Source organism: Ovis aries, chromosome 12 (genome assembly GCF_016772045.2).
Source record: "Ovis aries strain OAR_USU_Benz2616 breed Rambouillet chromosome 12, ARS-UI_Ramb_v3.0, whole genome shotgun sequence".
Taxonomy (NCBI): Eukaryota; Metazoa; Chordata; class Mammalia; order Artiodactyla; family Bovidae; genus Ovis; species Ovis aries.
The window spans coordinates 42,090,181-42,117,391 of record NC_056065.1 but is presented as its reverse complement, the minus strand read 5'-3'; the positions used below and the strand labels follow the sequence as shown (position 1 = coordinate 42,117,391).

Genomic DNA, 27,211 nt, shown 5'->3' with positions numbered 1-27,211 from the left:
CATTCCGGCAGCAATTTTATGCTGTCAAAATGTTCTCAACAAGGGGAGATTTGACTGGCTTCTCTGAGAGACAGTCATAGGAAGCCCGGGCTCTGCTTCTCCTGAGTTTTTCTTTTCTGTTTTAATTTGGAAGGGGTGTAGGAAAGAAGGACAGAAAAAGAAAAAAAACAAGACACCCAAGAGACTTTTGAAGGGTGCGTCTGTTTTCAGGCCGGCCACCAATCCCCCTCTGTGTAAAGTGTGTTAAACCCATAGCTGCGGGAGCTGTGCGGGCCTGCAATCTGGTTGGGTGTGTTTGTGGTCACTCCTGCTTTTGGAGCTGGTCAGATAAAGCTTGCAGTGCCATTCTGTGTGTGCCACTGGTGGGAACATCCTCCCAGGGGCCTGGACCACTTGGGAGAGCAGTGCCTTTGGTGAGGATGCAGGAGGGCAGGAGGGCATGGGGGGAGGGGGGAGAGGGAAGGGAGAGGGGAGGGAAGGGGAGGGGCAGGGGCAGGGGCAGGGGCAGGGAGGGGGCGTGGCTGGCGTGGCCCAGCTCAGTAGCCCCAGCTGCACATGGAGGGCTGTCTATTTTCACTCCATTCGCTGCTCTGTAATTAAACTCACTGCTTCCACTTGGGCTACCAGACATTTCCCAGAGCACCCTTCATTCCCACTGGACCCATTCCCCCTTCTTCCAGCCTTCTGGGCCACCCTGTCCATCCAAACATCCTTCAGGAGATTTCAGATCTGGGATCTGAAGGGCCTCTGTCAGAACAAGGGCATCAGCCCCCGAACCTCGTCGCAGTCTACCCTTCCCTTCCCCAGGCCCTGTTTCTGGGGTTCCAGTTCCTGATGAAAAATCAGTACTCCAGCATGTGAGTTTTGCCAACAGTTTCGCTGTTCCTTTCCTTCCTGGCTCAGGGCCTGACCTCCGGGAAACTGCAAGGTTCTCTGAGCCCAGCCAGGTTCCTCGCGAAAGGTGACAGCCTCTCACTGAGAGAAAGGAGCAAAGGTCAAGTGGGCGCCACCTTCGTGGGCCAGGCTTGGCCCCGGGTCCCAGTGAGTAGCCCTTTTACAGTCAAGGGGAACAACGCCTGCTGCCAAATCCCAGGGAAGGGCCAAAGCTGGTCATGTGTTGGCTCAGTCACTCTTTTCAGTGACTGCATAGACAAGAATGACCCATTCCAGGTTACAAATGCGGAGAAGCAAGGCTCAGAGAGGTGAGGCCACCTGCTCCAGGTCTCACAGAAACTGTTGGCGAGAGGCAGAGTGAAGCTGGTGTGTCATTCTTGCTCCCAGAACCAGCTGGAAGTTCGGAGGCTGTGCCTCCCGCCCCAGTTCACACACCCCCAGCACGTGAGGAACCCCCGATGCCCCACTCGGGGCTTCAGCTCCCCATCCGTAGAATGGGAGAGGGCGGGCACAGCCATCTATGGTTCCTTTTGGCTCCATCTGTTCCCGACTGTGTAACAGATGGAAGAGAAACAAGGGCGGGGTGGGGTGGGGTGGAGGTGTCCCCCAGCAGGGCAGGGAGGCAGACTGGCTCCCCAGGGCTGCCCCACACTGTGTTAGAGGCCCTGCGGGCAGTGGCCAGGAGGTCAAGCAGAGCTCAGGAAGGTGGGAAATTGAAAACTGAGGATAGGCGGTGCTTAATGAAATCAGAAAAGTACTTAGATTGGGTCTTGAGGACTGAGAGCAGAAGCCCCATTCCAGGGGAGTGCTCAAAGGAAAAAGCAAAGACAAGAAGAGAGAAGACTGGCTGGTGTGGGTCCCGAGGCTGGGAATGGGTGGAGGGAGAACAGGGCAGACGGGAGGGCTTGGGGTGATGGAGGGGGCTTTGTATACATGTTTCTCCAGCGAAAATGCAAAGGCAGGAGAGGGGAGCGGTGCTGGGCTGGCATGATGGGGCCCGTTGAGCAGAGCCCACGGTGGAAAAAAGAGATTTAGATATTTACGGCAAATAACATTTGTTGGTGCCAAACTCCTGGTTTTATTGTCGGGGGAGAAAACAAACCCAACCACCGAAACTCGTCCTCAACCGAGAATCCACACAGAGGCAAGTGATTTCCCCATCAAACCAGTTTTATTGGATATAAATATCTAATTATTCGTAGCAGGCCCTGGAATGCCAGACATTTTGCAGCTTTTATAACATGTGTAGGAGTCTTTATAAATGACATATACACACATATATACACACACACACATATATATAGTTATATATTAACAAACCTGATTTGAATTTCATCCGAATTATTTTTTGCTTAGTGGGTAGTTTTTTTTTTTACAAATCCAGAAAAGCTACAATGTTTTCAGTGCTGCTCACACTTTCTTTGTGCAGGGGGCATTTTATGAGCCCTAACATGCCTGACCCAGAAAGCTCTGGGGAAAGAGACCCCCGTACCACTTTGCCGTGACCTACACGTCCTTCCCTCTGCCCCCCACGGCCACTGGGCACTTCAGCAGTGCACACTCACTTGCTCACAGCACTTTACAACCACAGGACCCATGGCTGCAAGTCAATACCTCACACATGACACAAACATGAGGTCCCAAGCAGACAAACAGAAGTATTGACTTTTCTAACGTAAAGCACACATCCCATGTGTCAGCCTTCCATCCACAAGCTGTGGATGACGACAGAGTGCTGGGCAGAGGGGGCAGGAAGGGGGGAGGGGGAGGAGGAGAGAGGGGAAGTTGTCTTATGGGGAATAATGTGGATCAGCCTGTCATCTGGAGACCCATCTTCATCTAGAATTAATGCACTAAAGTTCTTTTGTTTTTCCTCTAAATGGTTTTAAAGAGACAGTGGATTCTCGTCCCGGACATGGGGGGCTCAGTGTACAGCTGGTCCAGCCTCCAGGAAGGGAATGGGTGGCTGATTCTAGCCAAGCAGAGTGCATTATCATCCCATCCCTGCCCCGGCCCTAACCTGCTGCCACTGTGTTTTCTCCCAATTACTCTCCATGAAAAGAAGTTTAAAAGTCTCTGGCTTTCGGGGCCCCTGACCCAAAGGTTGTTATACAGAGTGGAGAACTCCAAAGCCCTTGGCTAGGCAGAATGAAGGGCAGGAGAAGAGGAGCAGGTGTGCGAGGACTCGAAGATCTCTGAGCAAGATGTTTTGTGCGGGCTGTGGGTTGGGGCTGGCAGCAGCCCCCTAGAGGAGTGCTAACAGGGGCATGCAGTGAGCACCACAAAGGTCACTGTTCCCCAAACAGGAGCCCCCAGGCCGCTGAAGCCGAGGACACAGGGGTGGGGGCTGGGGGAGAGGAGTTTGGAACCAGAGAATCCAGGGGGAACCCTGGCGGGGGGTGGGAATCTGGATCCAGGGAAGCTGTCCAGTGAGGTCTGAGGGTTGAAGGACTCCAGTTAGACTGATACCTGAGGCCTGGGGAGACTCTAGCCAGGGGGTGGCTGTCCGCAGGAGAAGGAAAACCCACCACATCTCCAAACGCCCCCGACTCAGACCTACAGATTCACAGGGAGCAAGGGCTGGCGATGAAGGAGGGCTCTGGGCCTCTGCCGAGAAGCTCCTAAGAATGCCCACACATCCTCTGCTCAGAGACCCGCACTCAGGGGGATGGGCTGGGGGCCGGGGGAGCTGAGAACAAACAGCGGCAACAGGAACAGAGTTGAGCCATTTCAATTATTCATATGCCAGATGGATTCTTTTCCTGCCTTTTTTTTTTTCCTATAAAAATAAGGAGGGAGGGAGTAGGTCTTACGACAATCTCCAAAATGAGGGGAAGCAGGGGCAGGGGGGAAAAAAATAGAAATCAGAAGCCCTCCCCCCAGTTCATACCCCCACCCCCCACCCCTGCCCTGGAGATCCTTGATCTCTGGACAAGAGGGCAGGAGGGAGAGAATGCCTTCTTTTGGGCAGGGACCAGAGGTGTCATTCAGTTTCTCTATGAGCAGGGAGCAAGAAGCAAGGAAAATTGTTGAAGAAAGGGAGGGTGAAAGAGAGAGAGAATCATGGAGCCTGGTGGGGCGGGTGGGGGGGGGCAGGCAGAAGGGGGTTCCGACCTTCTGTGAAGGATATAAAAAATCCAGCCGCCTCAGGGGACACCCAACTATCTAGCATATTGCTGTTAAAATGTCTGCAAAATTTAATACACTTGGCATGCCATCTAATCAGTCCTTGGAAACTCAGGCCCTCACTCCCTCCTGTGATCAGACCGCCGCACAACTTCCGCCTCTGGGATTCCCACCCCCAGCCTGTCCCCCCATCTTACAGAAAGCTGATCCCCCCTCATCAACACAGCTGCTGCGGCTTTTAGGACACATCTCATCCTGAAGTTCACCCAAGGTCCAGAATCCAGAAGGTTCCCTAAGAAGCAGGTTTCCATTCTCAGTAGGGAGAGCCAAGGGTGGGGTGTGAGCTCCAGGACTTGGGTACCCAGGCTTCTCCTTCTCAGCGGGAGAGACAAAGGGCGCCGGGCAGGCATGTACTGACAAGGTCCGTGGTCCCAAGACAGGCAGGCAAAGGCTGCTCCTTGCAGGGGAGCCAGTGAGAGCCTGACAGCTCTTTTTAAATAGCCGCCCGGCACACAGAGCTGAAACCTCACCAGGACGCAGACACACACCTGTGTACACGTGGACGCATGCCCAGCCATGTGCTCTACCAACCCACCCATTCCTAGGAAACTTCTGTGAACCCCGCAAGATTCCGAGGCTTACTCCAAGTCCCCAGCAGCCGGCTAGAAGTTCCCAGATTAGACCACGGATGGTTGCCTGACCTGCCACCCCAAGTACAGCCATCAGAGTCTACAAGACCTGCATACTTCAGCAGCCACCACTCAGTTCACCTGGACCTTGTAGAGCTCATGAATGACACTGTCTGGGACTGATCTCCCCAAAGCTGCACACTCCGCCCAAAGAAAGAGAGTGCTTGTCAAGTCTTCTTTGTCCATCAAAAAAAAAAAAAAAAAAAAAAATTCTTCACCTTTGATTGACCTAAACCTCAGGTAGTCTTCAATAGGCCTGGACCCTAAGAGGTTTGTTACTGTTGTCTTTTAGTTGCTACGTCGTATCTGACTCTTTGCGACTTCATGGACTCTAGCCAGACAGGCTCCTGTCCATGGGATTTCCCAGGCAAGAATACTGGAGTGGGTTGCCATTTCCTCCTCCAGGGGACCTGTCTGACCCAGGGATCAAACCCACATCTTCTGCACGGGCAGGTGGATTCTTTACTGCTGAGCCACCAGGGAAGCCCCCTAAGAGGCTTAGGGAACCCTAAAAAGCTCAAGGCATGCTAAGGTACTGTGAGTGCTTTCTCATAAGATGGGGGGAGGGGGGTTGGTGGGACAGGCCAAGACTGGGGAGGACCCGAGCCTCTGTTCACAGGGAAAAACTGCAGTGGCCAGGGACACAGCACAGGCGCCTCCTACCTAACTTCCCTGCCCCTCACCACACAGGTGGGAAAAGAGGCAAACAGGTGAAGGAGATTCAAGGGGGTACGGTCACACAGGGCCCCATGCTCAGAAGCGCACGGGGGTTCAATGTCCTCCCTGCAGTTGCCATTATACAATCCTTAATAATTTTATTATTATTATTATTTTGGCTGTGCTGGGTCTTTGTTGTCGTGCGTGGGCTTTCTCTAGTTGCATTGAGTTGGGACTCCTCCTTGAGGTGCTTGGGCTTCTCACTGTGGTGGCTTCCCTTGTTGTGGAGCGCAAGCTCTAGGTGCATGGGCTTCGGTAGTCGCACCATGCGGGCTCGGTAATTGCAGCTTGTGGGCTCTAGAGCACAGGCTCAGCAGTTCTGGTGCACAGGCTTAGCTGCTCCGCGGCATGTGGGATTTTCCCAGACTAGGGATCAAACCTGTGTCCCCCACATTGGCAGGTGGATTCCTACCCACTGCACCATCAGGGAAGTCCTCTTAATAAATTTAGAATGAGGGGTCCTGCATTTTCATTTTGATCAAGGTTCCCCCCTCCCCAATTATGAAGCTGGTCCTGGGTGTGGGCTTTAGAAGATCAGAGGACCTGGGATTCAAGCCCAAGGCTCTATTCCCCATAAGTTGAGTGACATCAGAAAAGCCACTAATTATCTCTGGCTGCAGGGAGCCTCATCTATAAAGTGGGGTGATCATACCACTCTTGGGGTGGCCAGGAGGACCACAAGAAGTAAAGTGGGGAGAGAGCTTTGGAAACACAATTATAGGTTCCTATTCAAATGCATGTTGTGCTGACCAGCGGGGGAAGTGAGGCCTGTTTGCATTGGTGGTGGCTTCCCCCACCCAGGAATGACCTACTCCATGTGGTAAGAGGTCTCCTTCCAGAGCAGTGTGGCAGGGAGGCCTCTGGCAGGCCTGACCTGGCTGGCCCCATTTACAGGTGAAGAAACTGGGACAGCTGATCTGCCTGTTGTTACAAAGCTGCCTCAGGCAGAGAGACGCAGAGGACATACTGTTCCCACTGTCCAGGCTTGGCCTTGGCCTTGGTCACGGGACACTTGAGATGGGGACAGTAAGAAGGAAGAGCAGGATTTGGGAAAGAGGAAGGAAAGACCTTTTTACACTACATCACACACACACGCGCGCGCGCGCGCACGTACATATACACATACAGACGGCATAATTAAAGCTGAGAACTTGGCTAAAAGGAAAAATCCTACCCTTGTTCCATCGAAACTTATTTTAGGGCAGGAGGTAATTGCCAAGGACCCAAATAAAAAGCCAACCACAGGCTGTAAATGGCTCCAAGTCTTTAATTAGACCCCAGGAAAAAATAGTGGTGAAAAGAAAATGAAAGTAGGCGAAGGCTCCCGAGGAAGGAACAGGCATGTGGCCCCCCCATCCCAAGTCCAGTGGCTTCGCATGAAGGCTACCCTTGCCTATGGCGGGCATCAGAGTGCCTCCTGCACAGGCAGGTGCTGCCCGCTGTGGAGACAGGCACGGAGCCAAGGCAGCAGTGTACACCCTGGGCAAGGGCAGCCTGGTCCTGGGGCCTTCTCCCAGGACTTCCCTACACCACAGCCCACAGGGGCTGGCCTGGGGTCGGAGTGCCATGGGTCGAGCGGAAGGTGAGCTGTTTCTACGAGCCCAGAAATCGAGGGAGCATGGAAAGGAGAAAGCTTTGGGTCTGGGGTGGCCTCTGACTCACTCAAAGATCTGCCCATCTGGCCACAAGGCCCATCTCTTTGGCCACTGACCAATATTCCTGCTGAGCATGTCCCCATCCCTGGAGCTGTCTCCAACCCCTCTCCCGGGCCCATGTGGAATTGGGAGCTCTGAGATCCTGCAAAGTAGGTTTTTCCCTTCAGGGACCTCCCCCGTCACTGGGGCGCACTCAGAAATCCTCTGGGTGACAAGTGTCACGTGACAGAAAACCCCCAGCCACTGTTCCATCTCACCAAGACAAGGAAAGCTCACACAGGCCCTTCAGGGATCTGAAGGCTGCTCCACGATCCTCTCCCCAGTCCCTGTCCAGCCTCTGGCCTTGGGAAAACACAGGCGACCTGGGACTAAGGGTGGCACTGGGAAGAAAAGGTTAAGCTGTGCTTGGTAAGGTGGGGGCCTACAGACGGTGGATGTCCATACTCTCATACCAACAGGACAACCCAGTGGGCCAATCAAATGCCACAGGTGGGGTGAACTTGCCAGGTGCCGAGAAGCACATGCCAGACATGATACAGGCAGTGGCCTCCAGTGATGTTAAAACAATGATCAGGTCCTAACGACATAAGGCGGGCATTGCCCCCACAGCAGGGGGAAGGGCTCAGAGGTGGAACACGGCCCAGCCTGTCCAAAGGACGGAGTGGAAGCTGCCGTACTGGTCCCTTCTCACACTCTGCCTTCTCATGGTGGAAAGATGGTGAGGTGGGCTCACAAACAAAGCCCAGCACACTACAAGTGGGCATGTCCCAGCAGGGGAGAGGGAAATCATGCCTGACTACAGCTGGCATCAGTGGCAGCAGGGGCAACCATGCTGAAGACCCCCATTCTGCTCCCCATAGCTGCCCAGAACCAGAGCTGTCCCACTCGACTCCCCTTCCAGAACAGACTCTCCTCTGCTCCGCTCTTGCTAAGCCTAGCACAGGAGGACATGCTCCAGCACCCTCCGGCCCCCTTGCTCGAGTGGACTGGCCTCCCAGCCAGAGTGGCAGGCCATGCCCTGCTGTCTACACAATATTCTTCACCTGTTTCCTTTCCTGTTTCTGAGACAGCACTTTAGCAACCACAGATGAAGAGCAGGTCTACTAGCCATAAGGGGGCAGATACCCCTCACACAGTGGGCTTCCCTGGTGGTTCAGTAGTAAAAGAATCTGCCTGTGATACAGGAGACACAGGTTCCATACCTAGGTTGGGAAGATCCCCTGGAGAAGGAAATGGCAACCCACTTCAGTATTCTTGGGTGAGAAATCCCATGGACAGAGGAGCCTGGCAGGCTACAGTTAATGGGGTCTCAAAAGAGTGGGACACGACTTAGAGACTAAACAACAACCCTTCATTCAGCATCTAAAGGTCCCAGGCCCTGTCACAGGCACTTGAGACATAGCATTCTTGCAAAGAAGGTAGTACTGTGCCCATTTTACAGAAGAGGAGGCTGAGGCTAAGTGTGGCGAAGTGATGGCTGCAAATGTACAGGATGGTGAGCAGGACTGCAGCTCAGGTCGGCCAGGTTCCAAAGTCTGTTTCTGTCCATCATACCTTTCTCCCAGCTAGTTCTCCCATCTGATCACAACATCTAAGCAGGACAGGCCTAGCTGACCTCTTCCTGCCTCTTACCTCCTGTACAGGTTGCTGGTTTAATGCCTGCAAAGTGTGATGAAGGTAACAAACATGACCCCATTCCCAGCCACCCACCATGCCCTGCTGTGATGGCCAAGGCCTGGATGGCCAGAGCAAGCTGGAAGGACTTCCCGGGAGGAGAAGCAGGTGTGAATCCGAGGCAGTCCCCAGATCACCATGTCAATTAGAAGAGGCCTCCCTGCTGGCTCCCCTCCCACTTGCTTTCCTCCATGGGGGTGGGGTGGGTGGGGTGGGGGTGGTCAGGCTTCTATCCATAAGGATGAGAAGTGGAATTCCTCTTGGATGAGGAGGCCTATGGTTACTGCTCCCCAACTTCCTCCCCAGCTTGGGAATGGGTTGAGAGCAGCAGCCCAGGCCCCTGGCAGAGGCAGCAGGAGTCTTGCTAATTAATTAGCCTTCCATCTTCCTCAAGTGCTCACCAGACACAACCAGATGGTCCCCGCAATGCGCCCTCTACTGCCACCCTCCCTTGGAAGCACATCTTCCTCTCACGCCCCTCTCCCCACCCCCCCACCCCCGCATCTTTCCCTTGTAAACCCCGAGAGAATCCCTCCCTCTCCATCTCTGCCAGGCCTGGGCCCAAACAGCCCCCAAAGGGCAGGGAGGACAATGACAACCCTGGTTTAGGTTTGCAGGTCTGAGAGTTCTAGGGGGGGCCAAAGTTCAGGCAGGTTGCAGTTTCTCCTCCTGCCTCCAGACAGTTCAGTCAGGGAGCTGGGGTGGGTGGGGTGGGGGTGGGGGGGACCCAGGGCTGAGTCTGCCATTATTCCTTGGAAGATTTAAGAGATGGCCCTACATCCAAGAAACTCCGGCTTATAATCCCAAACAGGAGAATGGATACAAGTATATATATGGCTGAGTCCCTTCGCTGATCACCTGAAACTGTCACAACACTGTTAATGGCTATACTCCAATATCTCTGTCCTGGACAGAGGAGCCTAGAGGACTAGAGTCTATGGGGTCACAAAGAGTCAGACACAACTGAAGCAACTTAGCACGCAATGCAAAATAAAAGTTAAAAAAAAATACTAAAACCCCAAACAAACAAGGCCTGGCTGGTACCCCCTCCTCCCGCAGGAGGGCACCACATAGAAGCTACAGACAGAGGATGAGATGGCTGGATAGCATCATGGACTCAGTGGACATGAATTTGAGCAAACTCTGGGAGATAGTGAAGGACAGAAAAGCCTGGCATGTTGCAGTCCTTGAGGTTGCAAAGGGGTGGACATGACTGAGCAACTGAACAACTACAACAAGCAGAAGCAGAAGCCTATTAGGACCTCTTCAGTACCATGGACACCCCATTGGCTCTCTGTTGGCACCTCCAGATCCTTGGAGGGGTATGGCTTGCAAAGTGCACAGCTGTGCCTTCTAGGCAGCCAGGCTGTACAGGGTTACTGGCCCATGCAGTTGTGCTGCATAACAGAGCTGTGTGGTCCTAAAGGCAAGGAGCTGGAGTCAAGCAATCATGGGGCCACAGCTGAGAAGCTCTAGAAGATCCAAGGCCTAGGAGCTGGGACGGACGGCCCCCTACAACAGGTCCTGCTTTGGGGGAGACTGCACAATGACCAGAGCCCAGCATCACTTGGAAGCCGAAGCCCTGGTGCCAATAGCTGTGTGACATGGCCTCTAGCTGGTGACCCTGCTTCACTTTTCTGGACATCAGTTTTCCCACTTAAAAAATGAGCCTGAGCTGGATGATCCCTCGGGTGGCCAGGAGCTGGTGCATGTGGCGTGACAGGGCAGAAGGCCTGCTCACAGTTGTGTTCAGGACACGTTCACTGGGATCATGACTGTTCTCATTTTCATAAGCATCACTCTTTTTGATTCCAAATATTCTAGGAACCTCCTTTCAGACAGAGTTACAAAGTCATGGGGAAGATCTGAGCTTACAACCCAGGAAAGCCACATTTCCTGAATTTTTTATGCCCAGAATTAAAACTAAGTGTAATACTGATTTGATTGGAAGCTAGGAGGGGTTTGGTTTGGTTTCCTTGAGCCTGAGTAACCCAGGGCTGGCTCGCCCGGGATCTAAGAGGCACTGACCCCACAGCTACTGGGAGAACATAGACACGTGACAGGCTCCTCCAGGCCCATCTTAGCAGGGGCTGGTCCTTGGGGTGAAAAATCTTTATCTGGGGCTGCAAGGGTTAACGTGGGGCTGGGAGAGGCCAGGCAACACGGAGCACTCCCTGTTTATTAATAAGCTATTTATCACCAGCTTTGCTTTTAATGCCATTTGGGCTTAATGTCGTTAATGAAATATAAATACCCACGCTAACGATGTCGGTCAGAGGCAGCACGGGCAGCAGACGGCTCGCGAAACAGGGCCAAACCGCTGGGCACGCTGGGGAAGAGGCTGAACGCTCGGGAAGCGGAAGAGGTTCCCCCCAGCTCAGCACCCCCAGCCCCTTTCTGCTCCCACCGCAAGACTCCCCAGCTAGTTGTGCCGGGAAAGGCTGGAGGAGGGCTGTCCAGGGCCGGGGGAGGCTCATGATGCTGTTAACTCCTGGAGGACAAGGCAGAGTGAGGGCTCCCACCTCGGGGGCAGTGCCCTGGCATCAGGCCCCGTAGCTGCAGGAGGCTGGACTACCACCAGCTGGCAGCAGGCCCCTCTCGCCACCCTGAGTCCTCTGACCCCAGGGAATGGAGCCCCGGTGAGAGGGGTCATGAGAGGGAGCATTAGGACTCCATCACGCTTGCCAATAAAGACCACCCCTCCCCACTCCTGGAGTGACATTCCAGATAGCCCAGCCCCCCTGGATGGCACCCCCTTCCTAAGATGCTGGCCAGGGGCTACTTGGCCACCTCCAGGTAAGCTCAGAGAGATGGGTAGATGGATGGGTATTTCTGGTCAGTGCCCAGAGGCCGTGCAACTCGGAGATGGCCCTGCAGGGCAGGCTGTTGTTCCTGACCTCGGGCCTGACCTGGGCTGGCCTCCTTCCCACACAGGGGCCATCCCTCTGGCCTCTGAGCAGATGCCCTTAGCAGATGACCACCTCACCCAGCAAACCCCAGAACACCAGGTCTCGATCTCAGGTGAGGCCACAGACTGCTCCCAGAGGCAGCCTCACCTGGAAGAAGCAGCCCTGGGATTTGCTCCCCAGCCCAGGGATCCTGATGCCTTTGGAAGAAACGTGGACTCCACTCGTCAAGGGCCACCTGGGCCCAAAGAGTGGCTGGAGACTCCGGCCAGTGGCTGCCCTTAGCTCTGTCCTCCTCTCCTGGTACCAAGGCACTGGAGGTCCTTGTGCCACAGCTCCACTCTGCTTGCCAAGCTCCGAAGCAGCCCCCAAGGGTGCTGCCTCTTCTCGAGAGAGCTCCAGGCTGTTTCCGGGAGGGAGCTCTGAAGGCTCTGGCCCCCCACGCTCAGGGTTGCCTGGGGAAATGCAGGACAATCAGCAAGATTTGAATTTCAGATAAACAGCAAATACTGTTTCAGTGTGTGTCCCCAATATTGCATAGAACATACACACACTGAAGATTATTTGCTGTTTATCTGAAATTTCAATTTCACTGGGCATCCTGTATTTTTGTTTGCTACACTGGGCAAGGCTATCATATGGTTACAAACAGTCAGACTGAGCATGCATTCATGCTTGCACCTCACCCCTTAGCAGGTAACACCCGGCCGGTGGGGAGGGTCTCTGGTGGGTGAGCAGGACGGGAGGAGGGGGGCATCGAGGGACAGGAGATGCCTGCCATCTCAGGACAGCCGTCTCCTTTCAAGGAGCTCTGGTCATAACTGTCCCCCGCCCACCCTTTCCCCTCACTGGTTACTACTGCACTGCCCAACGCCATGGCTCACTAGTAGGGGGTCCCTTCTCCCTGCACCCCCCAAAGTCACCTCCATGTCCCCAAGGAGTACAGGGCTCATTTGCTGGGGCCTGGTGGAGCTCAGCTCAGCAGCTAATCCCCTGGGTGGCTCCTGTCAGATTATTAATTAGCTAAAGCGGATTGGTCCTGGAACGACATGCGCTTGGACTTCAGATAAAGCAGGCCAGGGAAGCCAGGCGGGGGGCGGCTTAAAGTGACAAGACCCTGTTTCTGAACTGCTCCCTGAGGTGGGGCTGGTCTGGCAGGCAGGGCCAGGGCAGGGCGATTGCTGACAGCCCCTCTGCCCCCCCTCACTCCTCTGTCCACTCAGGAGAGCATCTCGGAGCAGGTGTCTGTGGACGCACCTGTATCTGGGCGCAGACAGCCCGTGAGAGGAGGAGCCAGCCAGAGTGGATCTTGCTTTTAAAGAGCTTGTGCCTAAGCAGATCATGTCACTCAGAACTCTTCAAAAAGCTTCTTATTCCACTCGGGGCAAGAGCCTGAGTTCTCACAACAGCTTCAAGGACTGCAGGAGCTGGGGGACCCCTGCTCAACTCCCTTGACCACACAGGGCATCTCCCCAACTCCAGCCACACCATGCCTCCCTGCTGTCCTCCAACATGCTAGGGGAGCTCTTGCCTCTGGGAGGCTCACTCACTCATCTCCTTCTGTCCTTGTTGTTGTTGTTTAGACACTAAGTCATGCCTGACTCTTTTGAGAGCCCATGGACTGTAGCCTGCCAGGCTCCTCTGTCCATGGGATTTCCCAGGCAAAAATACTGGAGGGGGTTGCCATTTCCTCCTTCAGGCGATCTTCCCAACCCAGAAATTGAACCCAGGTCTCCCACACTGCAGGCAGATTCTTTACCACTGAGCCACCAGGGAAGCTCCTTTCTGTTCTTACCCAAAAGTCAACTATCCCACTGATGCCTTCCCCAGACGCCACACCTAAAATGACAAACCATCTGCCCACCTCCTCCTGCCACACACACTCCCTATTCTATCCTGCAAACCTGCTTCACTTTTCTCCCAGACACACGTCGCCATCCAATATCTACTCTATTTCTTTATCGCATTTATCATTTGCCTCCCTCCACAAAGATGCAAATGCCACAAGCACAGGAATTCTTGCCTTGTTGGTTCACTGATGCACTTCCAGTCCAGTCTGTAGAGTCATCAAGCATCAGTAATGCTTGAGGAATGGATGAAAAAGAAACAGGAATGGCCAGAGGTTAAAGGTCAGGATCTGGACCGCCACCTCTTCTAGCCCTGAGTTCTATGTGGCTGAGTCCTGGCCAAACCTGGGGGGCTCCCCAGTCCCCCATCCCTCCTCCCCTACTCTTTTGGAGCTCACCCTTCCCAGTTCTGCATCACACTAGGTGCTACTTGTACCACAGTCCTAGCATTTCCCCATAGATGCATTTCTAGGTTCAGGGTCTCCCAAGGATGTCCTGGGGGACCCATCTCCTTGCCACCTGACCCTCCACTACCAGAAGGGACTGTTACTCTCTCTGCCCTAGAAACAGAACAGGGTGATGACAGCAAGGAGTGGGGGACACCAGGACTCCAGCTGCTGCCTGGGCCCAGCTCTGATGCCAGCAAACTCTTGGGCCTGGATTGTTTTGACTTGAGTCGGTGAAGCTGAAATATTGAGTCACAGCGGCCCTAAACTTCATTACCAGCTCTCAACACAGATTACTAAGGGAAAAAAGTTGCTTTTAATTGCTTTTTCCGATTAGCATTTCTGGAGAAGAAACTAGTGATTAATTACACCTTCCCTCCCTTCAACCACCCGTGCCGCAGAGGTCCCGACACCAGGCTACCATCTGAAGACTCAGGGTCAGAAAAGCCTCATGCTTCTGAAGGGCCAAGAAATGAAACCAGACTGGGTCATGAGCTGAAAGTGGAGACCATCCTGGGGGCTGATTTAACAGAACAAGCAGCTGATGGTGTGGGGAGGCCCGGGTGGGCCCATCCAAGGGTCCTCCTACGGCTGCCCCATGCCTCAGCATGGTGTCCACTGGGCTGAAGGACTTCCACAAGGACTAGGACCATACCTGGGTGCATTCTAGAATCAGAGAGTCCCAGGAAGCTGGGAGAAGACGAAACTGGGGAGCCTGAAGATCTGCAAGAGAAGACGATGTGATTGGAGCCATTGGGACTCCCCTTGGGTGCAAAACCCACTGTTGCTTCTCCAGTGCCAGTGTGTTCTCCCATGGAGGCTCCAAGGTGACAGGACAGAGGCAGGGTGGAAGTGTCCTCCTCTCATCCACAAGACAGCAACCCCCCAAACCATGGGCCACTCGCTGTCCCTTTTGGAGTGAGCAGATCACTCTGGGTAGGTCCCGGCAGTCAGGCCCTGCTGGCCCTGCCTGATCCCTCTCCCTTTGGGTCAGTGCCTGGTGGAACCCAGGGGCTTCCAACCCTGCTAGGAGGGAGAACAGGAGAAGGAGGCGCAAGGTGGGGGTGTTGGCAACACCGAGCAGAATCCTATAACAGATTAAAAGCCAGAACACTCAGTAACTCTTCCTAAACCATCTCCCCATCATATCTCTGCCCAGCTCCACGGTGTTGTGACCTCGGAGTCCACTCAGCCAGGCTGCCACCTGGGGATGGGGGGGCAGGTGGAGGACATAGGCCCCCACTCCCCTCAGCCAAGCACCTCCCTCTCCTGATCCCGCCCCTCCACACTTCCACCCCAGCTGCAGGCTCTGGAGCGGCCAGCCCCACATCAGATCAAAACCCTGGAGGACGGAGTTAGAACTGTCCAGTCCAGTTATGAGTGAAGGCCGTGGATCTAGTGCAGGCCACGGAGGCAGAAAGCAGAAGAGCCTCCCACGCATGCACAGACACACACGGCTGCCCACCCAGACGCACCCGCCCCCAGGGCTCAGCCCGGTGTTTTGATGTCAGCAGACACACCCGGGAAGACTGGCTGACACCCCCTTGGAGCCCGGAGGCACCAGCTGCACGCCTGGGACATCCCCATCACCCGCTGCAAGGCTGCGTCGCCAGCCCGCCCTTCTGCTCTCTCCTGTCACTCCCCCTGGAGGTCAGGCCTCCAGAGTGTTCCTGGAGGGCTGAGCCAGCCCATATGGCTGGGAATATGTTGCCAGCACGGGCGGGCGAGTCCTCACTGGGGCCCCCGCAGTTGGCTGTGACAGTGTCACATTTGCTCCAGCCAGGCCTCTGGCTGCTGTCTGGGCTACACAGCGACAACTAAGGGGGCTTGTAGATGGTTTGGCTATTACAGCATCACTGCAGGGACTGCCTGTCCTGTCCTGGCCCAGATGATTCCAGGCCCAGGAGAGCGGGGCCTCACGTCAAGGACCCTGGAAAAGCACAATGGTCTAGGTCAAGCCTAAGGAAGGATCTACGGCAATTCACACTGTGAACTGTGGAAAGACTTTCCATGTGGAAAGACAGCTAGGATCTCTATCCATGAGCTGGGGCTGGAGATTAAACTGGCCATTTCTGGAAATGAGGGAGTCTTAGACAAACCCATTTCTCAGCTCTCAAAGCTGATCAACTGAGGTTCTTTGTATCCAGATGCAGAAATAACATTTAAAGCGACAGTGAGAGGACTTACACAAGCTTCTAGACCCAACCTCAGACCCAGCGAAGAATCCATGGGGCAAAGGCACAAAACAAGCTTCCATGCAAAATCTTAAGGCCCCAAGGACAGTAAGCTGGGAAATCTCTGCTGAAATTGGCACCGGATATAAGCAGGCCTCAGACCTTCTCTCCACACGGTGATGACCCAGGGGTGCTAACACACTCCACCAAGCTTTCTTAGCAACCAGCCCAGTGCCCAGAGTGGTGCTTCTCCCCTTGGCACTGTCAGGTGGGGACATGAGAGAGAGGAGATGTAGGGCTACACATCAGGGGCCTGGAATGCCAGAGTCAGCCTGGGATCTTGTCTCTTCTGTGCCTGATCAATCCACCAGCAAGGCCAGTTCACTCTCCTTATAAACACACAGGGCCTCTGCCCTCTTTTCTCCATTTTCCCCTTCTGTCTCAGTCACTTGCAACTGATGTCAAATGGAGGAAAGAAATAAGAACAACAATGAAATCTGTCTGTGGGATGTTCCCAGGGAAAAGAGAAAGGTTCCACTTGGTTCCTAAAATCACCAAAAGCCCCCTCCCAGAATGTAGCCTGGTTGGCTGAATCAGCTTCTCACTCCAGTGGCTGCAGCAGCCTCGCCTCCTGGTTTCTGCCCTTGCCCCCTCAATCCATGCATACCAAGGCAGCCCCAGCTTTCTCTTTTAAAACAAAATCAGATCACTTCACCTCCCTGCTTTAAACCCTCTAGCAACTCCCCCATCACCCACACAATAAAGCCCTAACTTCCCCTGGCACAACACAACCCTATAAACCCTGGCCCAGCCCTGTTCACTCCCAGTACTGGGGCCTCTTTCTGTCCACCAAGCACCTTGAGCTCTCAGCCTCAGTTCCTCTAGACTATTTCTCTCCTGCTGAAAATATTCCACCCCTTTTAGGATGGGTTTCCACTTTCAATTCCTCCATCTCGGCTAACTGTCATCTCCTCAAAGGAAGCCCCTGGACTGCCCAGTCACTTCCTACCACCTCATCCTATTTCCATTCCGCACTGAAGACTTTCTTGTCATCCTTTTGGTGTGGGTTTATCTGTTGTCCGCTTACCCAACCAGAACTCCACAAGAGCTGGACTGTCTTGTCACTTTATCCCTAATGATCAGAAGACACCAGGCCCTCCATAAGTGTTGAATAAATATAACCAGATCTTCTGTGGCACAGCCAGAAGTGGGGAGAATCTGAGTCAGACAGGATCAGGTCTGCAGACCAGACCTGAGCACAGACTTGCCAAGCCCACACTCTTGTGTGGTGAGGCAGGACATCTCTGAGACCTCAGGTCACTCAGACTACAGAGGACCCCAGGCTGTGGCCAAAGGGCCGGGTGAGTGAGCAGAGGCTCGGCCACGACATTCCTACTAGGAGCCCTCTGAGTTCCCAAGTTTCATTACCAGGGCCAAGAAGGCCGATGTCAGGATGTAGGAGTCCCCGAGGACTCACAGAGCCCATACCCTATGCCGGGTACAAATCCCAGCTGGCGTGGCCCCTGGGAGTCAACAGTGAGTGGAAACTTCAGAAAGGGAAAAACTAATGGGCATGTTTTGCTGAAGGAAAGATGAAAACAAAAAGCCTGCCACTGAGGACAGAACCACCAAACACTGCCCCCTGGAAAAGGGTCTCCAAAGACACTCTGGCAACTTGCTCACATGCAGGGCACAGGCGGCTGGGGAGACCATCCAGAGGCTTGAGGGTGCCTGGGCTTGTCATCCCAAGATCCATGATCATCAAGGAAGCAGAGTTGGACAAGAAAAGCCCAGGAAAGGAGCAGAGACGTATAGGAGTTGGTGCTGACCCAACTGGACAACTGCACAGCCACCAGTCTATGCAGACCGATTGCCATCAGGGAAAAACAGCTGCACATCCTCAGTGTGGATGGACCAGTTCCTAAACACTGGGAAAATGAGTCTCAGCCACACAGTTACTCCACCACAGCAACCAAAGGCCATGCTTACAGCTGATCTGCAAATCTCTAGCCCTCATCCATGGCTTCTGCTGGTTCCCAAGGTGGCATGACCCAAAATGACCAGGCCTGCAGCTCTGGGGACCACTCAAACCTCAAGGAGCACCAAGGCACCCATCTCTGTAAGTACCTCCTCCTTGCAAGTTCAAAGTCTAGAGTTCCAGCACTTGACCACTGCAGGGAGGGGCGGGACACACCTGCCCTTGGCACCCGTGGTGCCTGCCATGCCTGACCCTACAACCAGAGCACAGGTGGGTAAGTCCGGGCTGCCGCCTCCAGTCTGGCACACACAGGAGGAGCAGCCCCCAGGCCTGCCTTCCCAGCCACGCTCCAGGGCCTCAGCCTCAGCCCCCACCCTAAGATGCTGTCCATCAACTTTATCAACCTAAGCCCTCTGGGCTGGTCCCTTCAGATCGTAAGAGAATACTGGCTAATGATCAGTAGGTAGTAAGTTACCTGCTTTGTATCAATCCTCCCCTCTATGGGCATTCCAGGTGGTGTAGTGGTAAAGAATCCGCCCGCCAATGCAGAAGACGCAAGAGACACAGGTTCGATTCCTGGGTCAGGAAGAGCCCCTGGAGTAGGAAATGGCAGCCCATTCCAGTATTATTGCCTGGAAAATCCCATGGACAGAGGAGCCTGGCGGTCCATGGGGTTGCAGAGTCGGACATGACTGAGCACACGCACATGCATCCACCTTATGATCTGCCACATTTGACACCTGCAGGCAAATATCTGACAGTACCAGCCCCATAGGCTACCCATCCCAGGTGGAGGCACCTGTCTTAAGCATGGGGCTAACTTCCAAGCTGGGTTCAAAAGATACCTGCATCCTCTTCTCTAAGGTGGGTCCTGCCTGGGCTGGAGGGCCACCAGGAGAGCCCCAACAAGTCACACCTGAGCTCAGAGCAGAGCCAGAGCTGCTGGATACACAGATGGGTTGGACCTACCGTTCCCAGAGATGATGTTCAGAAATGACCCGTCAGGTGGCTCCAGGAGCCATGTTTGCCACAGGCCTCACCTGGAGTACCTGCACGCTGCCAGCACCACCCGATGTCATACAGTGGTAATGCTGGGAGGATTCTTCAAGGTCAGTGAGGCCCACCTCTTTATTTCACTCATGGGGAAACTGAGGTCCAGAGGGGAAAAAGCAGTGAGATGAAGTAGAGCCAGGGCCAAAATGCAGATTCCTAGGCCCTGGCTCTTTTCTCAGACCTGCATATTCTCAGTTTTGCTTAGGGGAGCTAAGCTACCACCGCTGAGAAAGGCTGATATAGTCTCTCCCCTAAGAAGGAAACCATGGCCTGGCCAATGACAGTCCCACCCACATTTCTCAGTGACATCTTGGGAATCTTAGGAGTGGTTACCTTTGCATCTCAAGAACCTGGGGTCTGAAGTCCATTCCCACACACACCACGGGAGCAGCAGGACCCCCTTCTATAGGAAGGGCCAACGCCGAGGCAGCAGGAAAGGCAGGTAAGATGGATGGTCTTCACCTTCACTCAGCGAGGTCTGTTTGCCTACCAAAAGGAGAAAGGAAAACAGATTTATTTGGCTATTGTTGATACCTACAGAGCTACTCAGAGAGAAGGACAATAGAGGGTAAGGTTCAGACACCTTGCCCGGCAACTGGCCAACAAGGTAAGAGATTCTCAGGCCTTACCTAGCAATCGGCAGCTGGCATCACCGTGGTGCACGCCATGCCTGACCCTATAACCAATGTACCCTTTGCACGATTATTAGCCAGCTGCTACAAGGTTGTCCCACCTAATGAAAGAATCAAATGGGTAGAAACGAAAATAGGCCAATCAGGTGCCACCCCAGGTAACAACAGAGTGACCACACCCTAGACTTGGCACTGGGGGTGAAAGGTCAGCCTGACAATGAATCAAGCTGACACTGGAAACCAGATCAGACCCACACAACCAAACCAACCCTTGGCCTCTCCAGCCTCCTGCACCCTCCAGACTTCCCCTTGACCAGCTCCCAGCTGCTCCCCTGACCCCCACAGTGGCCTTATGGGAGTCTCTAAAAATGGAAAAAGCAGGTGTCTCTACAGCTACTACGATGGTGAGTTTGGCTTCTTCTCTTTCTTTCCCCCTCCCCACGCTAGCTCTGTGCTCTTACATCTCACACACAAAAAAGAAAAGAGCGTACACACACATGCCCCCCCAAAGCAGGGCATATCATTTGTGATATAGGTGTTGGGCCAGAAAAAAGTGGCCAAAGAAACTTGGGAGGTTTGCCCTGCTACCGGCAACCTTTGTGTCAATTTAAGCAAATATTGTGGTGTTTCCATGGAGATTCCTGTTTTGAATATCCACTACACTCACTTTTTAAAGGGCTTTTCCTGTTTGCGTTTCAACTCCAAACCTGTAAATATTTTCAGCCTTTTTAGAAAAATTAGCCTATGTGCGTGCAAACACAGACACACCACCACTGACACTGACGCACAACTTCCCGGGCCTGGAGTTCCAGGCTCACAGATGTGAAAGTGGGGTGCAGGGACCCTCAGGGGGCTGTCTCTCTGCTCTCACACCCACCCGACACACACAGGGCTGGCATCAGGGAGGGTGGAGCCTAAAAGGCTGGTCCTTCCCTTCCCACTCTGGCAGGTCACTGCAGCACCCGCGGTGCCTGGCCTGTGTATTCCCAAAGCCTGTGAGTGGGCTCAGCCCTGACTCCACAGTGTGGCATGGTGTGGGCAGCTGCCTGGCAGGTTCTCCCACTTGGCCCAGCCCCTGGATCCCCTGGGGCCTCCCTGGAGTGCACAAACCCCTCCTCTCTTGCCTCCCAAGGTTGGGCCATGAGTGGAAGGGGGTAGTCGGTGTTCTGAAGGCCAGAGCTTCCAGCACCAGCTCCACCCCACCTCTGCTCTGGGCAATGCCACTGACCCCAGCTCCCCGGAGAAGCTTCGGGATGGCCCTGCAACAGTGGTCCCGGGCTTGGAGCAGCCCAGCTCCCACCCCACCCTTCAGCAGGGTTAACAGAGGGTTTCCTGGTTTCCATGGATTCCCGCCAGGCCCCTAATGTGAGTTTCGTGTGATTTGGGGGAAGTGAATTTCCTTTGTTTTCCAGTTTGGGAATATTTTTTTCTTTAAAAAAGAGGAAAAAACACTTTAATGGGAACTTCAGGGCCACTGAGAGACTCACTCCTCCAGGCTCTGACACGCCCCTCACTGTTGGTTCAGAACCCCCCAAAGCCTGGGGCAGCTCACCCACTGACTAAGCATCTCTGAGCTGGAAGATGGGGTGCCAGCCATCACCTACCACTCCCCACCCCCAGATCATGCATCTTCTTGGGGGGAGGGGTCTACTCAGATATCCCATCAGAAGGACTGCTGTCCCACCTGAAAGCCAGCTGCTTACACAGCTGGAGGACACTCCCCTGCTTCCAGGCACACACGCTTCCCCAGAGAAAAGGTCAAGAGACACGAAGGGTAGGGTTCCTCCCTGGCTCCTGGCAAAGAGCTAGAAAAACCTGAGTCTGACCACACACAAAAGGTGAACATGAATAAAACCAGGGTCTTACGTCCTAGTTCAGAAGGGGTTTTCCAGTTACAGGGGAAGGGGGTCTTCCAGTCCCTGGTGGGGACTTTGGCCTCTGCCAGCTGAGGGAGGGGCCGGTCCTGGGCAGAGGGACCTTCTCAGCTTTGGCAGTAAGAACAATTGAATAAAGGGTGTGGCCAGGCCTTCTCCTCCTCCTCCCCATTCCTGCATCCTCCAGCCCTGCCAGGGTGCGGCCATGCCCCAGGACCGTCCCCAACCAAGTGGCCTGACCCATTTACCAAACCAGGGCACAGGCCCCAGGGCCTGCCATGGTCGGGCCCTCCCACAGCACAGGCCCTAGGGTTATGGCAGCAGCAGGAATCTTAGTCAGTAGGTTCAGAGCCCAAAGGACCAAGCTCTCTGGCCAACTAGTGAAGGGGTGAGAGGTCAAGTGCAGGCACAGAAATAACACTGGGCTGAGACTCAGAAGACAGGGGTCTGAGTTCCAGTTCTGCCACTTAACTCACTGTGGGCCCTTGGACAAGCGATGTACTCTCCCCAGGGCCAACAATGGTAACGCCTTCTTCCCACCTACCTAGCAGACGCGGAGGATCAACAAGAGATGTGAAAGGCGTTCAAAGTGTTCTAGAAATGCTCTTGACTCCCAGCACCCTCTTCTTGAAAGTCTCTTCAAGGTAACTTTTCAGAATCTACCTCAAGCAGGCCCATATGCCCCTCTACTCCCTTCCTCACGAAACCTTCCTTGTAGCATTTAAATCCGGACTAAAGTCATTTGTGCACAACTCTGTCTCCACCGTTGATTTTTAACTCCTCAAGGGCAGAGACCAGGTCTTAATTATTGTTGCGTCCCCAGCATTTAGCACAACAGCTGGCCCGCTGTGGGCAGCACAAGTGTTTGTGAGATTGAACTAGTCCCTGATTTCATGTCAGAATCAGTTGGGCCTGGCACAGCTTCATCCCCCTCCTCCGACAGGAAATTTTATCACCTACTTTCATGCTTGCTTCTGTTTCGTTCCTCTAAGCCCCAACCTGTGTCCTGGTCTCTCCCAACTCCTCCATCAACACCATGAATTCATAACTTTCAGGTTCAACAAGATGGCTTGGTTACATGACCCTCCTCCAGCTGATTCTGGTAAGAGGTGATTGAGCACCTACTATGTGCCAGGGAACATGGTGGGAATGGAGGGCACACCCTCTGCCAAGAGGCCTATGTGAGAAGAAATGATATTAATTTTCCAGACGTCTTCTATTCACCAAGCAGCATGCTGAGTGCTTGTGTATGTATGACCTCATTGAATCTTTACAACATGAAGTAGGAAGGATTATGATCCCCGTGGCTAGACTGGGGAAGGCAGGCACAGAGATACATACCAAGTGACTTTCCAAAGATCATATAGCTCACAAATGCTGGAACAAGGCCTGAACTCAGGCTGACAGGCTCCAAGGCCCAACTCACTTGAAAGTTTCCCTTCGTCCCTACCCATGACTTCAGTCCCCACCCACACCTAATGTATTTTCCCCTCCTGAATCTCAGTTCTCCTGCCCTCCAAACAGGTCTCCATCAAATCCTGAGTCACCTGAAAACATTCAGAGATCACAGCCCAGGGGGAAGGCAAAGTCCAGGCTTAGGTTGGAGGGAGGTGAGGCCTATGGTGATACACCTGGAGAGCAGGAGGAACCCCCGGATCCACCTGGTCAACAGGGTCCCAGCTGTGGGTATGACCTCCTGGAGAAGAAAGGGGTTAAGCCACCCGACGCTGTCACTTGATGGGATAAGGACGAGGCAGCCACCCAGCAAAGGGCCACTTGAGTCAGGAGGCCCTCTGGGCATGGGACAATCTCTATGTATGTCTTCTCTCCAGACCCAGAGTAAGCCAAAAGGCTTTATCCTGGGGTGGGTGGGTGGGTACACAGAGATTTTGGCTGCCTCCCCCACATCAATACCTCCTGATGCAATGAACACCTGCTTCAGAGATGCAGGGCTGAAAAGCAGGGCCACAAGATTCCCTGACCTTCACCAGGTGAATGTACAGTTGAGGCGGGGGTCACCTAGCATCTCCCCAGTGGTGAGAAGTCACTGGGAGGTGTGGCAGGGAAAGATCTAAATCCAAGAGGATAAAGAGGTGGAAGATCAGGCCAGGTGGGGAGAGGACAGAGCCCTAATGAGCAGATTTCATAAACCACCTGGAGTGAAAACAAAAACACAGACGTGCACATTGCCCAACTTCAGGGCTGTATGGAAAAGGGGAAAAAAAAACAATAAAAAAATCCACATCTTAATACAAAAATCCTACACGATGTGTTGTGGCACGAAAATGTTTTTCACTGCATTTTTCATCTGTGATCTCACACAGCCTACGACGGGTACGCCCAACGCAGGAGGTATTTGATGGTACACAAACAGGGCAAACACATACATAATGAACCAAAACAAAGGCAGCAAAGATTCAGATTGGTCCGGGCTGGCATCTCATGGCTTCAGGTGGCCTCTGGAGATGGCTACACTGGCTCCAAGCATGGGCCCCCTTTAGATTCCTGAGGGAGGAATAAACGGGGCAAGAACAAGCTCAAATGGAAAGAAACATGTGAAGTTCTGAGCACTCAGAACCAGCGGAACTCCGGGCCAGCTGGTTGTGTGGCTTTCTCCACTGACGGTGCTGTCTCGCCATCGACAGAGGCCAGAGAGGGAACGCACACCCCGAAGGCCCCTCCTGTGTGTCACTTACCCCACAGTTACTATCTGTCTCCTGTTTGCTCCACCCCTCCCCCCTTTTAATTGTTGGATGAGTTTACAGAGCTGTGTGCCAAAAACAATCAACTCTAGGGAACAGAGTTATACAAAAAAGGGCGTGTCGCCAGAGGGAGACGGATATCCATGGAAACCGCCACCTTTTCTCAGTAGCCTAGGTAAAGCCGGGGCGGGGGGGGGGGGGGGTGGGGGGGGGAAGGGGGGGTGTTGAGGGGGGAAGGGGGTGGGGCTCCACCCAGAACAGGGCCCCAGAAAATGCTGGGGTCGCTGATGACCTGAGGGAGCCACGTCTCCTGGGGAGGGTCAGGAAGTGGGGTCAGCCAGAGACCACCATCAGGGCAGGGCTGTTGTAACTCGAGTGCACACACACATGCTTGTGTGCACACACACACCACCTCACCGGATCACTGGGACAGGAGGCCACAGTAGTTTCGTGTACAAGCTTTGGAGCCAGACTACCAGGTTTGAGCTGCCATTTACAAGCTGTGTGACCCTGGGCAAACAAACTCCTTTGACTTCTCTGTGCCTCAGTCTCTCCATCAATAAAATGAAGATAAGAATGCCCTTCCTGCATATGGTTATGAGGATTAAACACTGTATCATGTGTAACATGCTGAGAAAAGTAGCTGGCACATAGTAGGTGCTAAAAGTGCTTGAGAAATTAATCAAAAGGGCTAAATGAAAAGAACGGAGGAATGGTTTCTATAGCCTCTGCCCTAGTTGAGGAGGAAAAGAATGATAGTTCACGTTTATTAAGGACCTTAATACATTAATACAAATAACCATCATAAGAAGCCAATGAGGCAGGTTATTATCCTAACTGGATAGCTGAGGAACGAAGACTCAGAGAAGGATGTGACCCACCCAAGGTCACATACCAGGAAGAGATTTGAACCCAGGCCTGTCTGACACCTACACAACATGCTGCTTGGCAAGGAGAAGGAGAGGGAAGCGGGTGGGGAGGAAGCAAGAGAGGGATGGATGAGCTTCCAGGAGGTTCTCTTTCCAGACAGGACTTAGATGCACAGCCGTGCGATCCAGATGTGTTTTTTTCCAAGCTTACAAAGGAAAACGGAAATCCACTGAACCAGTGACCACCGATGGAAGGAATAAGTAGAGGAAAGCTGAGATGGCCAACAGGTTCAGGTATCCACACTCCTCAGGAGGGCCTGGTCTAATCCCGATCCCAGGAGACAAAAGATGCTCTCCAGAATCCAGAGGTCCCTGGAGGGGAGGCAGCAGAGTTAGTGGGGTCCACCTCCCATCCATGAGGCCCCAACGCCTGGGAAAGATCCTGGGAAGAACCCAAGTGTCTGCCTTCTAAGAACCCAGGCAGATTCCTGGAGGGGAAAGGGAACAGACAAGGGAAACATAGGCCTCCCGTGTTGCCAGGTCAGGCCCAGGGATGCGCAAGAGGCCTGGGAGGCTGAGAGCTGGAGTCGGAGGCTGCCCACCCTGAACGATCTGGTTCTTACCCTGCTCGGAGACAGAGGCCACACAGGCTTGGTGGCTCAGCCCTTTCTGCCATCGACCACCCAAACTCATTCAGATATTTCCTTTCTCACTTGCTTTTTAAAAAAACTTTAATGTTCTCTATAATTCATCCGTCCCAGAAGATAATCGATAGAGCCCGTAATGAAAATCTGAGCCATATTTTATGATCCGCTGCGAGCAGAAAGGGCCACATCAGCAGGTCCAGTTTCGGTGCTCCCTATCTGTCTTACCCACTGCCCCAGGGATTACTTACCCAGCCAGCCCTGCCCACGGCCCCCCACCCAGAGCTCTGCCCTGGCCACCCAGGAAGGCGTGGACTGCCCAGCTGGTAAAGAGACTCAGGCCACCACCCTGGCATCGCCCTGACGCTCACTCCACCAACCTGTCACAGGATGGTCACCCACCATAGTGTCTTTCTGAGTCTTTCTGAAGCTGTTCCCTCCCCGGCCCTGGCAGGACCCTGGTACCACCACCCCCACCCTGGAATCTTACAACCCTCTTCAGTCAGGGCCCTTCCAGAAGCCAGAAGACCCTCACTAAGGCCTGGAGGCCTAGGCAGGCCTCAAGGAGCCAGGCCAGCCCCCACCATGGCTTTTGCTCCCCATCAAGAAAGGCCATCCGCTCTCTGGGGGCTCCCGGGGTGGGGGCGGTTCCTGAGGAACACCTAGGACCCTCTGGTCAGTAGAGGGAAATAATTACTGCTCACTATTACCACCTCGAGCACATTCCTCCTCTTCTTGGTCTCTGCCCTGTGAGGTGAAGGGTGTGGATGAGCCAGTCTGAGGGGACTCATGGTGGGCTGAGGGGGGCACCCCCTTCTGCTCCAACAAGACTTGCTGAAGGAAAAGCAGAGTCCCACCCCTTGCCCTGGCGCCACTAGTGGGAGCCAAACAACAGGTGAGGCCAGGCTCCTCCCAGAACTCTTTGCTGCTTGGCACCAATCAGAGAGTGCCACTTCACCAGGGCTGGGCTGGGTGACCCAGGGGGCCCAATCAGAGCCCAGAGAATGCTCCAACATTTCAGGAGCAAGGACTGAAACCAATAAGAAGTGTGATCCAGCCATAGTGTGGACCACTACAGTCATCAACAGACATTTACAGAAAGCAGGAAACTGTTAATGGACAAAATTCATACAATTCTACCATTCAGAAGGCTGTCCAGTAGAACTCTCAGCACTGTTCAGTATGGCCGCCACTGGCCAGGTGCGGCTACTGAGCACTGGAAACGTGGCAAGTGTGACTGTGGAGCTGAATTTTTAATTTTATTTAATTTTGTTTAAATGACCACACATGCTTAGAGGCTATTGTATTGGACGGCACAGGTTAAAAGAAAG

At 53.8% G+C, this 27,211-nt stretch overlaps 1 protein-coding gene across 2 annotated transcripts in view; it reads right to left on the bottom strand.

Moving 5' to 3' along the window:
* The window catches only part of CASZ1 (castor zinc finger 1), a 154,643-nt gene that overhangs the window by 101,731 nt on the left and 25,701 nt on the right, over window positions 1-27,211 (bottom strand). The window contains exons 1-2 of one of the 2 annotated variants that reach the window (XM_042257267.2): window positions 19,789-19,848; window positions 19,493-19,645 (exon numbers count right to left, since the gene is read on the bottom strand). The gene's annotated coding sequence lies outside the window, so the exon portion shown is untranslated. Of the gene's footprint in view, window positions 1-19,492; window positions 19,646-19,788; window positions 19,849-27,211 lie in introns of those variants that run through there. The other variant, XM_042257266.2, reaches the window with a different exon arrangement.